Consider the following 9,799-nt stretch of genomic DNA (forward strand, 5'->3'; position numbering starts at 1 on the left):
TAAGTTGCGTGTTGAGCAAACTTGATTGGGAAATCAGAGAAAGCACAGATTCTGTTATTCTACATCCAGACTTTTTTTTTTTTTTTAGGTTAAAAATGCACTTGAAGCTCTTTTTTGCAGCTTTGACCGCAGCAAACAGCAATTGTTCAACTGTCAGAGTTGTGGGCTCCAGTGATTTATTCAACTCTCATGCTAGCTGGTATTTCTGACAGCTTGGAGACTCGTGAATAAATCAGCATTTCAGCTATTATCAACCTAAGTTTCTACACATTCTGCTAAAACAAAGGAAAATAAACTGGTCCTACAAATGTGTATACCAGGAGTCAGCCAAACCCCAGAGGCTGCTACCTGGAAAACCCCTGTAGTTCTGGGTTTTTTTAGTTGATGATATGGTGTGGGACATAACAAGTCTTGTTTCTTAACGCCTGGAGTTACTTTTAGATTGTACCCTAGATTGTACCTTCAGATTGCACAGGTACACTTGGGCTGTGTTGTTACATTGTCACAAGCTCCAGTGCCCACAGTACCTGCACTTGTGACTCAGGGCAGCACCACGGGGCGTTGGAGGATCATCCACCACCACTGGCATCCAATCAAGCCTTGTGCAAAACCTTCTCCAGGATCGGCAGGAGATGTGCCTGTTCTCACTGCCTGTGGCTGGAAGTTGTCAGGAGTCTTCAGGAAATGCCAGTCAGAAAGGGCTGGAGGCAGCAACAAGGGAAAAATAAATCTCAGCCTAGCATATCAGAAGATATTTAGTATAAAGGAATATTTACAAGTCCTGCTTTGTGCTTTAGGCACAGCATTTGATAAAAGTGGTCTTCTCAGCCTCTTTCATTGGCAAAATGATGCACATCAGTTGGACTTTGGAAACAAAAGGTGAACAGTCTGATAGAACAGATGCCTGGTTCCTGAAAAAGGCTCTGACCCTCACTCCAGAACAAGTGTCTTGAGCATTTGCCTGTAAGACTGAGGCCATTTACCAGTGCCTTTGAAAGCAAACAGAAAGGTCACCACTGGCCAAAGTAAGAGTTGGATCCAGATGAAATGCTGCACCCAGCAATTCAGTTTTCTACTGATTTTTCAAGAGATAATAAGCTTTTACAAACCTTTGGAGAATGAACACTTTCACTTGTAGCTCCATTGACTTCACCATCCTGCCCCAACAACATAAACAAAACAAATTACCTGAGACTTGCAGACTCCCCTGGCCAGGACAGCACAGTCTTCCTGTTTCTATATAAGAGGAAGTATTTCCTGGTTTGCAAGGTGGGGTCAGGCAAAAGGAACAGCTCCTTTTCTTTAATTATTTTTTTGCTATTTGTATCTGCACTTTCTTTCATAGTTGCAGGTGCGCTAGTTATCAGGAATATCTACTTCAAGGCATAAGCAGTGACAGTTCTCAATTCTGCCTTCCCCTGCCTTCTCTTCTGAAATAAGTGTGAGGCACTTTCCCACAGATGCTCCAGAGCAGATCTATTTTGATCACCAAAATATTAAACCCGCAAACTCAGGGGAGGAAACAAAAATAAATAAAAAAATAAAAGGCCTTTCAAATCAAGTGAATGAGCCAAGGTGGAAAAAATAGACTCAGTCATTTCTCCTACCCATTTAATTAATAGCATTCCACTTCAGAAACAGCGCTCTCAGAGCCACCCTCTCCGAGTGCCTGTGTAGGGCCCAGCTCCTGCAGCTGCCCCTCTCCTGCTCTCCCTGCCTGTCCGTGCCCATGCCAGGGGCAGAGCTGGCAGTGCCCGAGGCAGGGCTGCCTGTGGGGCCGTGCTCCCCGCCCGGGCCTTGCTCCAGCCCAGTGTTTGAGCAGGCACTTACCCTAGTGAAAGGAGCAGGACTGGTTGTGCTTCAAGATAAGATTGTCTGCCAGGGCTTTGTTAGAGGCAGCCTTGCAGATGCAGGAAGGAAAACAAGCTCTAAAGATGGCAAAAGGAGAAGGAAAAAAATGCCCCAAGGGAAGCAGCACAGCAGGAGACAAAGTGAAGGGCACAGTAAGACTGAGACAAACTTGCACAGCACAAGTCGTGTCCTGCATTAAGAACCCCCCTTACCCCACTCACTTGTGTGTTCTGCTCCTCCCAGGGCAGCCAGTGCTGGGGCAGGGTGCCAGGGACCTTGGCAGGAGGTGGTACAGTCCACCCACACCCCATGTTGCCTGCAAACTGTCCTGAACAAGCAGCTGGGACACTGGCTGTGAGGCCACCTGCAGCAGGGGCTGCTTTGCTCACAGTGACAAAAAGCTACCTAGGAAACAAGTTGTGGGGCTAATCACCTAGTAAGTATTTCAGTGGCAGCAGGAGAAGCATTTGTTGGCACAATTTGGAGGAGGATGATCAAATGCTGCTCCCACAGCAGAGGTGACAGGTGAACAAGAACAGCAGAGCCAGCCCAGCTGCCCCTGCTGCTCACAAACCAAGCACAGCACTCAGGCACTCATGTCATGTTTGCTTGTTTGGGATGCCTGGCTGTTTTTCCAGATTCCTCCTATTGCATCCACAGGTGAGGCCCTGCATTCAGTTTGTCCTGTGGATGTACAAAGAGAGCAAGGACCTTCACAGAGGGTCCATGGAGGCCTTATAGATGAAGGTTTTACTGCTTGAAAATCTTGCTTCAAGCAAGGCAAGGATTCAAGGGGAAATCCTAGCTCCAGTTTAGCTCAAGCTAGTCCTGTGCAGTCCAGCCTTTTGCATCCACCTGTCCCACAGGTATTTTATTCAGCATAGTTTCCTGGTTTGTCATCTTATGGCCCTTTCTCCATTGCTCCAGTCCACAAAAACAGGAGGATGGAGTCTCCAGCTGGACATTGAGGATGGTATGAGGGTAGGGAGGACAGGGGCAGCTGAGTTTTACATGTTGAGGTGGGAAACAGCACTGGACAACATGCGGTTTTGGTTCTCTGCAGTCTGGAGGTTAAAACCAACACCTGCAGCCCCACAGGAGCCCTGCTGAGAGCACAGGGAGGAGCTGTGGGGTTGGGACCGGCTCAGTCCTGTTGGAATTCAACTGACTGGTGATAAACTCTATGAGCCAGACAAGACCCGAGACAAGACCCAAGATAAGACCCAAGATAATCCGCACAGCTTCCTGCTGCACTTTTTGGCTTGATGCTTCTCCAAGTTCAACCAGCACCTTGTCCTCACAAGGGGCTGAGCTGTGGTTCCTGGCACACACTGGACCTGGAGCACAGGAGCAACAGGACTGGGCCAGAGGGTCCAGAGCTGTGCCAGAGCACCGTGGGCAGTTGCACAGCCTCAGGGACCCCAGGGAATGGCAGGGTACTTACAGTGAAAGCCACAGCTGCTGCTTTGTGTCCTGAGGCTCAAGGTCATTTCTTTCTCCAGAACAAGGAAAAGAGACTTGTGCTAAGTACCTCAGTTTGTTTAATCCACAGAAACAAAAGCCCGAGATGTTCAAAGCTCCAGTGTTTATTCTATCAGGCTTATTTCTGGGCTAAATAAACCACCAAAATCTAAGTCTCAGCTGAAAACATCTAAACATGCTAGCTGAAGCTAATGAATAGTTAGTGTTTGGCAAAGAAAAAGCATGAATCCATAATTATTGAGTCACCTGGAGAAACCAGAGCAGTAGCCAACAAAAAACCCCCTCTGAATAACTCAATGGGAATGAAGATGCCTAGAAACATGCACATCATCAACACCACATCCTCAGCCCAGGTGAGGCCAGAGGAGGGCAGTTCTGTAGGAGATGTCTCAGATCCCCACTGGCCACTGACCCAGCACCCCATGCCAGCCTCACCAGAAGCCCATCCCTGCATACAAGGGCAGTCTGACATCCACATTCCCTGCGTGACTCATAGGATTGGACAAGTCAGGCTTTTGCAGACAACAAAAAAAGATAAAAATCATATTGCTTGGGGGAGTGCCAAGCTATTATTTCACCCAATTAGAGTCTTGAACTGCTGAAAGTTAAAAGGATTTCCTCTGCAAAGAGAACATTCCCCAGCCAGAAAGTCTCCAGAAAGGTACAGGCGCAATAACTCCTGGCATTTGGTGTTAGGAAACAAGCGTCTAGACAAAGCTGCCTTCTTTTGATTTATTTTTGATGACATTTTTAAAGGATGCTACAGTACAGATCCTAGGGCTTGAATTTCTATTTTTACACTTTGGATGCCTGTGACAGCTTCACACATCCAGAACATGCTGAAAATTATTTCCACATCTGTGGTTGTTTTATTTAACCACTACAGTCTAGAAGTACTATACCCCCTGGGTTCTAATGGATGGGTATCACTATTTGCATGGATGCACTGTCAGGCAGGAACAAGAGCTGCCTGCAGCGACCCTGTAGTTGAAACTGCCTCCTGGGGAGCCCATGAGAGGATTTGGCCCCTGTCAGTCCTGCCTGAGAAGCCTCAGTTGATCTGAGGAGCACGAGGGGCAGCACAGGGGTCTCACAGGAAAGCACCCGACACTCTGGTGCAAAGGTTCAAACACCCTCGTGCACTGCATGTGGCACACCTGGGTCTGGGCACAGGAGCTCTCTCTTGGCATTCCTCATCCAACCTGGCACCTCCTTTCCCATACCTCCTTGCTGTGAACCGAGCAAAGCCATTGGGAATTGTACTAAGGGGAAGGTTTTTACCTTGTCCTGCTGTTCCAGGTGGGCAGGGGCAGGCTGGCCATGGGGAGGAAGCAGCTTCCCATGCCACAGCACTGCCCATGGTTGCTTCAGCATGTTGCAATACACTGATTGAGCAACTGGCAATTATATTGCATTTATCTCAATCTGCAGTGTTATGGTGTTACATTCACAGCTGTCTAAACAGGAGCCTGCCTCCCATCCATGCTAACTTCCATTTTGTGTGACCTTGCTGATCCTGCAGCAGAGAGCAGCACTAAAGACTGAGCTCATGTTTTGGTGCTGCCCCCCACCCAGCCAGCGCCACATGAGTTTTTAAAAAGTCATTTTAAGATGTGCTTCTACATTGCTACAAAAGCAACCTTATTGACACCCTGCAAAAGGAAATGTTTTGTGTTTTGGCACAGCGAGCTTTAGATCCTTTTCAAGAAGAGTGAATTTAGTGTGGCTGCCCTGGGACTGGCTGGAGCTTTATCAAGAGAGATTTCATCATGGACTTAGACAACCTCGCTCGCAGCCATTGTGCTGTCAGACAGGTTTCCTTCCTCTTCTTCCCAACACTTCTACATCACATCCTATTTAGAGCTCTTATAGTGCTTCATAAATAATGTGATAATGAGAGCCCTGTACACTTGTGGGATTTGGGAGGCATTATCTCAGTTTTTAAGAGTGGAATATGAAGATCAGAGATTAAAGGTGGCAAGTCCAACGGGCTGCGATCCAAACAAGAGTTCTTCTAATTCATTCCTCTTACATTTGGAGCCCTTTCCCTTTACACAGCTCAACTTTCCCCCTTCATCCTAGCATTTCTGTCCTGCCCCATCCTTTCTGTCCAGAGTACCTCACAAATTTTGCACAAGAGCATCACTGTCTGCTACTCACTGTATTTTGCTTGAGGTCTGCAGAGACAAAATTGCTGTTTCCATTGGACAGTAACTAGGATGAGAAATTAAACATGATAAAAATCTGTTGTAGATTAATACTGCTGAAAACTTGGGAGTCATTGAACATAGAGATGCTCACCCCTGTAAGATGAATAACCTTTTGCTTAAGAAATACAACAAAGTGCAAAGGACACAAAAAGAAAATGAAAGCTCAGAGCTAGAGCTCACCCTTGGAGGACAAGCACTCACTGCAGAAGCTCCTGGATTTCCAGCAGGGGCTAATTAGGCATAAGGAAGTGCAAGCATGGATGGAGCATTTGACAGCACTCCATGTTAGCCAGAAGAGGCAGCCTCCATCTCAGGGCATCACCAGCTCTGTGGGGGCAAGGCTGATTGATGCCAAGGGCTGCACATCACACCCTGGGGCTGGAAAGGCAGAGGCTGAACCTGACAACTCAGACAACAAGATTTCTATTCCAAATTTTAAGCTGCTCCAAAAGACAACATGCTGCTGTGCTTCTCCCTGAGAAACAGGAAGCTACTGCTGAGCTGTCTATAGTTTATAATAAAATTATTATTTTTTCCAGTGAAAGTGAAGCCTTGCTGAAGGACCACACAGGCACCAGGATGCAGCACAGACAGCAGGAAGCTGACTTGTGGGATTTTCCATGCAAAGAAATAGCTTGAGATGGATGGGTGAGCTGAAGGTTTTGCCTGAAAAACACCAGTGGTTCTGTCCCTTCCACAGCAGGCAGGCTTTGTGAACCCTGAGCAGTTACTTCTGTGTCTCCACACCAGGCACCTCTCACTGCAGGGACACACAAAATCCCAGGATAGCTCTGGAGAACTTCACTGCAGAGCAGAAAGGCTCTGCAGTGGTACACAGTGCCTGCCCACCTCATTCTGTGACAGGGAAAAACAGGGTACCTCTACTTGTCTTCAGATGCCTGACAAGAGCTGCTGCACATAGGCATGGACACAGGGCAGGCACGCAGAGGATGTGTGTCTGTGGGTGGCAGGAACAATTTTAGGATGGCCAGAGCAAGCAGGATGCCTGCAGGAGCAGGAGACTGAAAGGAAGTGCACATCCATGGCCTCTAGGCACTGGGGTGAGGGGCTGCTGCAGGGCAGGGCAGGGCTGCAGCAGCGCCCCCCAATGTTCCCGTGAAAACAACTCCTCATGCACAGGGAATGCTACCAGGCAAATCCCCAAGCAACAAACAAACAAACAAACAAAATCCCCAAACATCTGTTTTCCAAGACTACAGTCTTAGCCTGAAGAAAACACTCATTTTCTGACAAGGGCTTTCATGGCGCTAAGTAGCAACTCAAAAAGCTGGATGATATCTCTGGTGAGAATGTGTCCAGCAGAAGCAGTGAGCAGCCCCTGCACTCACTGATGCCCATCCTGGAGAGCAGGGATAAGAGCACAACACAGAGCTGCTCCATTCCAAAGAATAAAAAACAAGCAGAAAACTCCACTCAAAAAAAAACCCAGCCCAAAAAAAAAAAAAAAAAACCCAAACAAAAAACAAACAACCAAACCAAAAACACCCCAACCGAAATCCAAACCACTAATTTTGCCAGGTGTTTGCAGCTGACAGCCACCATGACTTTCCTTTTGGGTCAGTGTGAATAACAAGGAGAAACAGGTAGGAAATCTCCAGGACCTCAGCCCAGAAGCTGCCAGGCCCATGTACTTCACAGGACTGCTCTCCTCAGAGGGAACACGAGATGATGTCACCAGCACACTCAGAAAGGCTGCACTGTCACTAGATGAGCCCATGGCAGCTCCCAGAAGGCTGGGCTGGTGGTTGTGTCCCTGGCAGAGAAGTGGAGGCAACATGGAACCCCTTCCCCTGGTAGGAGCTGTAACTGCTCAGTCCAGGGCACTGTCAGCTATGAATCAAAACTTACCATGGGTGAAGAAAGGCTGCCTGCCCCTTCAGCTTTCAGCTTGTGTTTTTCAGTCAACACAAGAATAATTTTCAAAAGTCATGTTATATCCCTTTCAAACTGCCAACAACCCCTTTGAAACACCCTCATTCACCCTGTTCTAGGCTTAGCTCTAGTTAATCAACCATTTCCCACTGCTAGTTTTGGCTTAGAGTAACCCGTATTGGTAAAATGCTCTAAGGATCATATTATCATTCTACATCCTTCTGTTCTACAGGTCTCGCTGTTTTGCTTTAAGTGCCATCATCTAACTCTTCTTTCTGCATTCAAAATACTCAAAGCCTCTATCCTTAACTCTAACTTTAGTTCTGGGATTTTGGTTTTGCTTTACCAGTAAACAAAAGATCCATTTTTGGATCAATCATCTCCCTTACAAAAACTGGTGACCCATAGTTCAGGCTCTACATAAATGTCTTTGATGCACAATTACTCCTTACAGGAGAGGCTACACAAGCCTCAAATCTACTGTAAAAAGATAAAAGGTTTGGGTCTCAATTAAAGACCTATCACACTTCTTAGGTAAGAATCACCATTCCTCTGTACAAAGAGGCTGTAGTATTTCCCAGCTATAACTGTAGGGTTCATTATTATTTTAAGGTGCAAGACTACATAAATGCCCAAACCATCGTTTGTGGAAAACCATGCACGAGAAAACCAATCTTACCAGCCTGAACTGATAAGCAACCTGAAATGCAGTGACCTGGTCTACAGTGACTGCAGTCTATCACCACTGTTTATTTTCATTGATCATATTTAGCACTTAAGCTGAATACACTTACCAATGTTTCAGCAGTAGGCCTTGTGGATATGTGGCTCGTTGTTCTGAAGATGAGGAGTTTAACAGCTCAAACCAGAACCCAGAATACTAATTCCTTTACCTGCTTAAAAGAGGTGATGGCAGATGAGTGTACAGTCTATCCAGCACTGAAAAACTTCAGATTTGGTTTCCTCTTCTCCATCCAGTATTTCTGGGTCACATTTTGAAAGAGAATAAAGTAGAAGCTTTAATTGGGTATTAAAATCAACATTCCCAGCATGGCAGCAGGAGAGGGAAAGACATGCTGCTTCATGACCGAGCTCCAGTGAGATGGAAGCTGGTCTGCACTGGACATTGGCTTGCAATGATAAACCACTAAAATGTGCTACGTAAGGAAAGAGGTGAATCTCATTCCCTTGTTATCAAAGGAATAATCAAAAGTGGCCATGCAAAAATAACCTCTCCATTTCAATCCCACTGATTAGACCTACTAGCAAGTGATGTTCATATAAATTTTCTGATTAGGGTAAATTAAATACGACAGTTTCTTGAACAGCACATACATAATTTATCTGATATGTCTGAAGAAGGAACTACATTAATAGTTCACAGGAAACTGAACTTTATGTCTGGTAACGATTCCTGTTTGAAAATGCATTTACAATAAGAAAACCTAAAGGCACTAATAGTCAACTCTTCTATTTCATTATGAACATTTTTTAATACCTTTGCTGCCCATTTAAACATTTCAGCTTAGATTCATCTTACTTGACTAGCAAAAAGCAGATAAACTGGAATGGTCTCAGTACACCCAGGCAATCTCAATCAGAGCAGCTAAACTCACTGCAACCTTCCTAAGAGGAAAAAAGAAAAAGCAGTTCATATTCTTGATACTGGTAGAACAGTGCATTAATAACTTGCTACCAATCTTGTCAGGGATCCACTTGCTCTTACAGGCCATGGGCAGTTCAGTACCAGGGAGCTGCTCAGTAAGCAGCTCCAGTACTCCACAGAAAAACACCAGCTACACTGGCTGCAGTTACCAAAGGTTACTCAGCTGAAGAAACTCATTTTTGTTCAGGTAATACTCTACCACTACACAGGAGGGAAAAAAAAATTCTTCGCAACAATTAATAAACTGAGTGCTAAGCACAGTTAAAAAAAAGTTTTCTTTTCCATCTTAAGAGCTTTCGAATCTTGATCACATGATGCTACTTCAGTGCATCTGTATTCCCACAAGAATGGCAGAATTAGCAAATGGCTGATTTCAGCTACTAATAAAACACTTGTCTTTTCTGCTTCATTATCAGATAGCTGAAGTAATTTTGCCTTGCGTTTGGCTTGGTTGGGATTTGGGTTTTTTTTCTTGGATTTTTGTTTGTTAGTTTCAAGGGTTTGTTTGGTTCTTGCTTTGTTTTGTTTTTAAATCAAGTGAGGGAAATTGCTACAATCACCATGAAGCAATTTCAAAGCTACCTCACATTTGTTCAAAATATGCATCTGAATTTTGTTAGCCAGTGCAGCAAAACCAAAACATTTGGAAGATACTTAAAAAAGGCTTTATCAAGAGAACTACAGTGCAGACTCGGTA

The sequence above is a fragment of the Pyrgilauda ruficollis genome, unplaced genomic scaffold (assembly GCF_017590135.1).
Source record: "Pyrgilauda ruficollis isolate IOZ18807 unplaced genomic scaffold, ASM1759013v1 scaffold3, whole genome shotgun sequence".
NCBI classification, from domain to species: domain Eukaryota; kingdom Metazoa; phylum Chordata; class Aves; order Passeriformes; family Passeridae; genus Pyrgilauda; species Pyrgilauda ruficollis.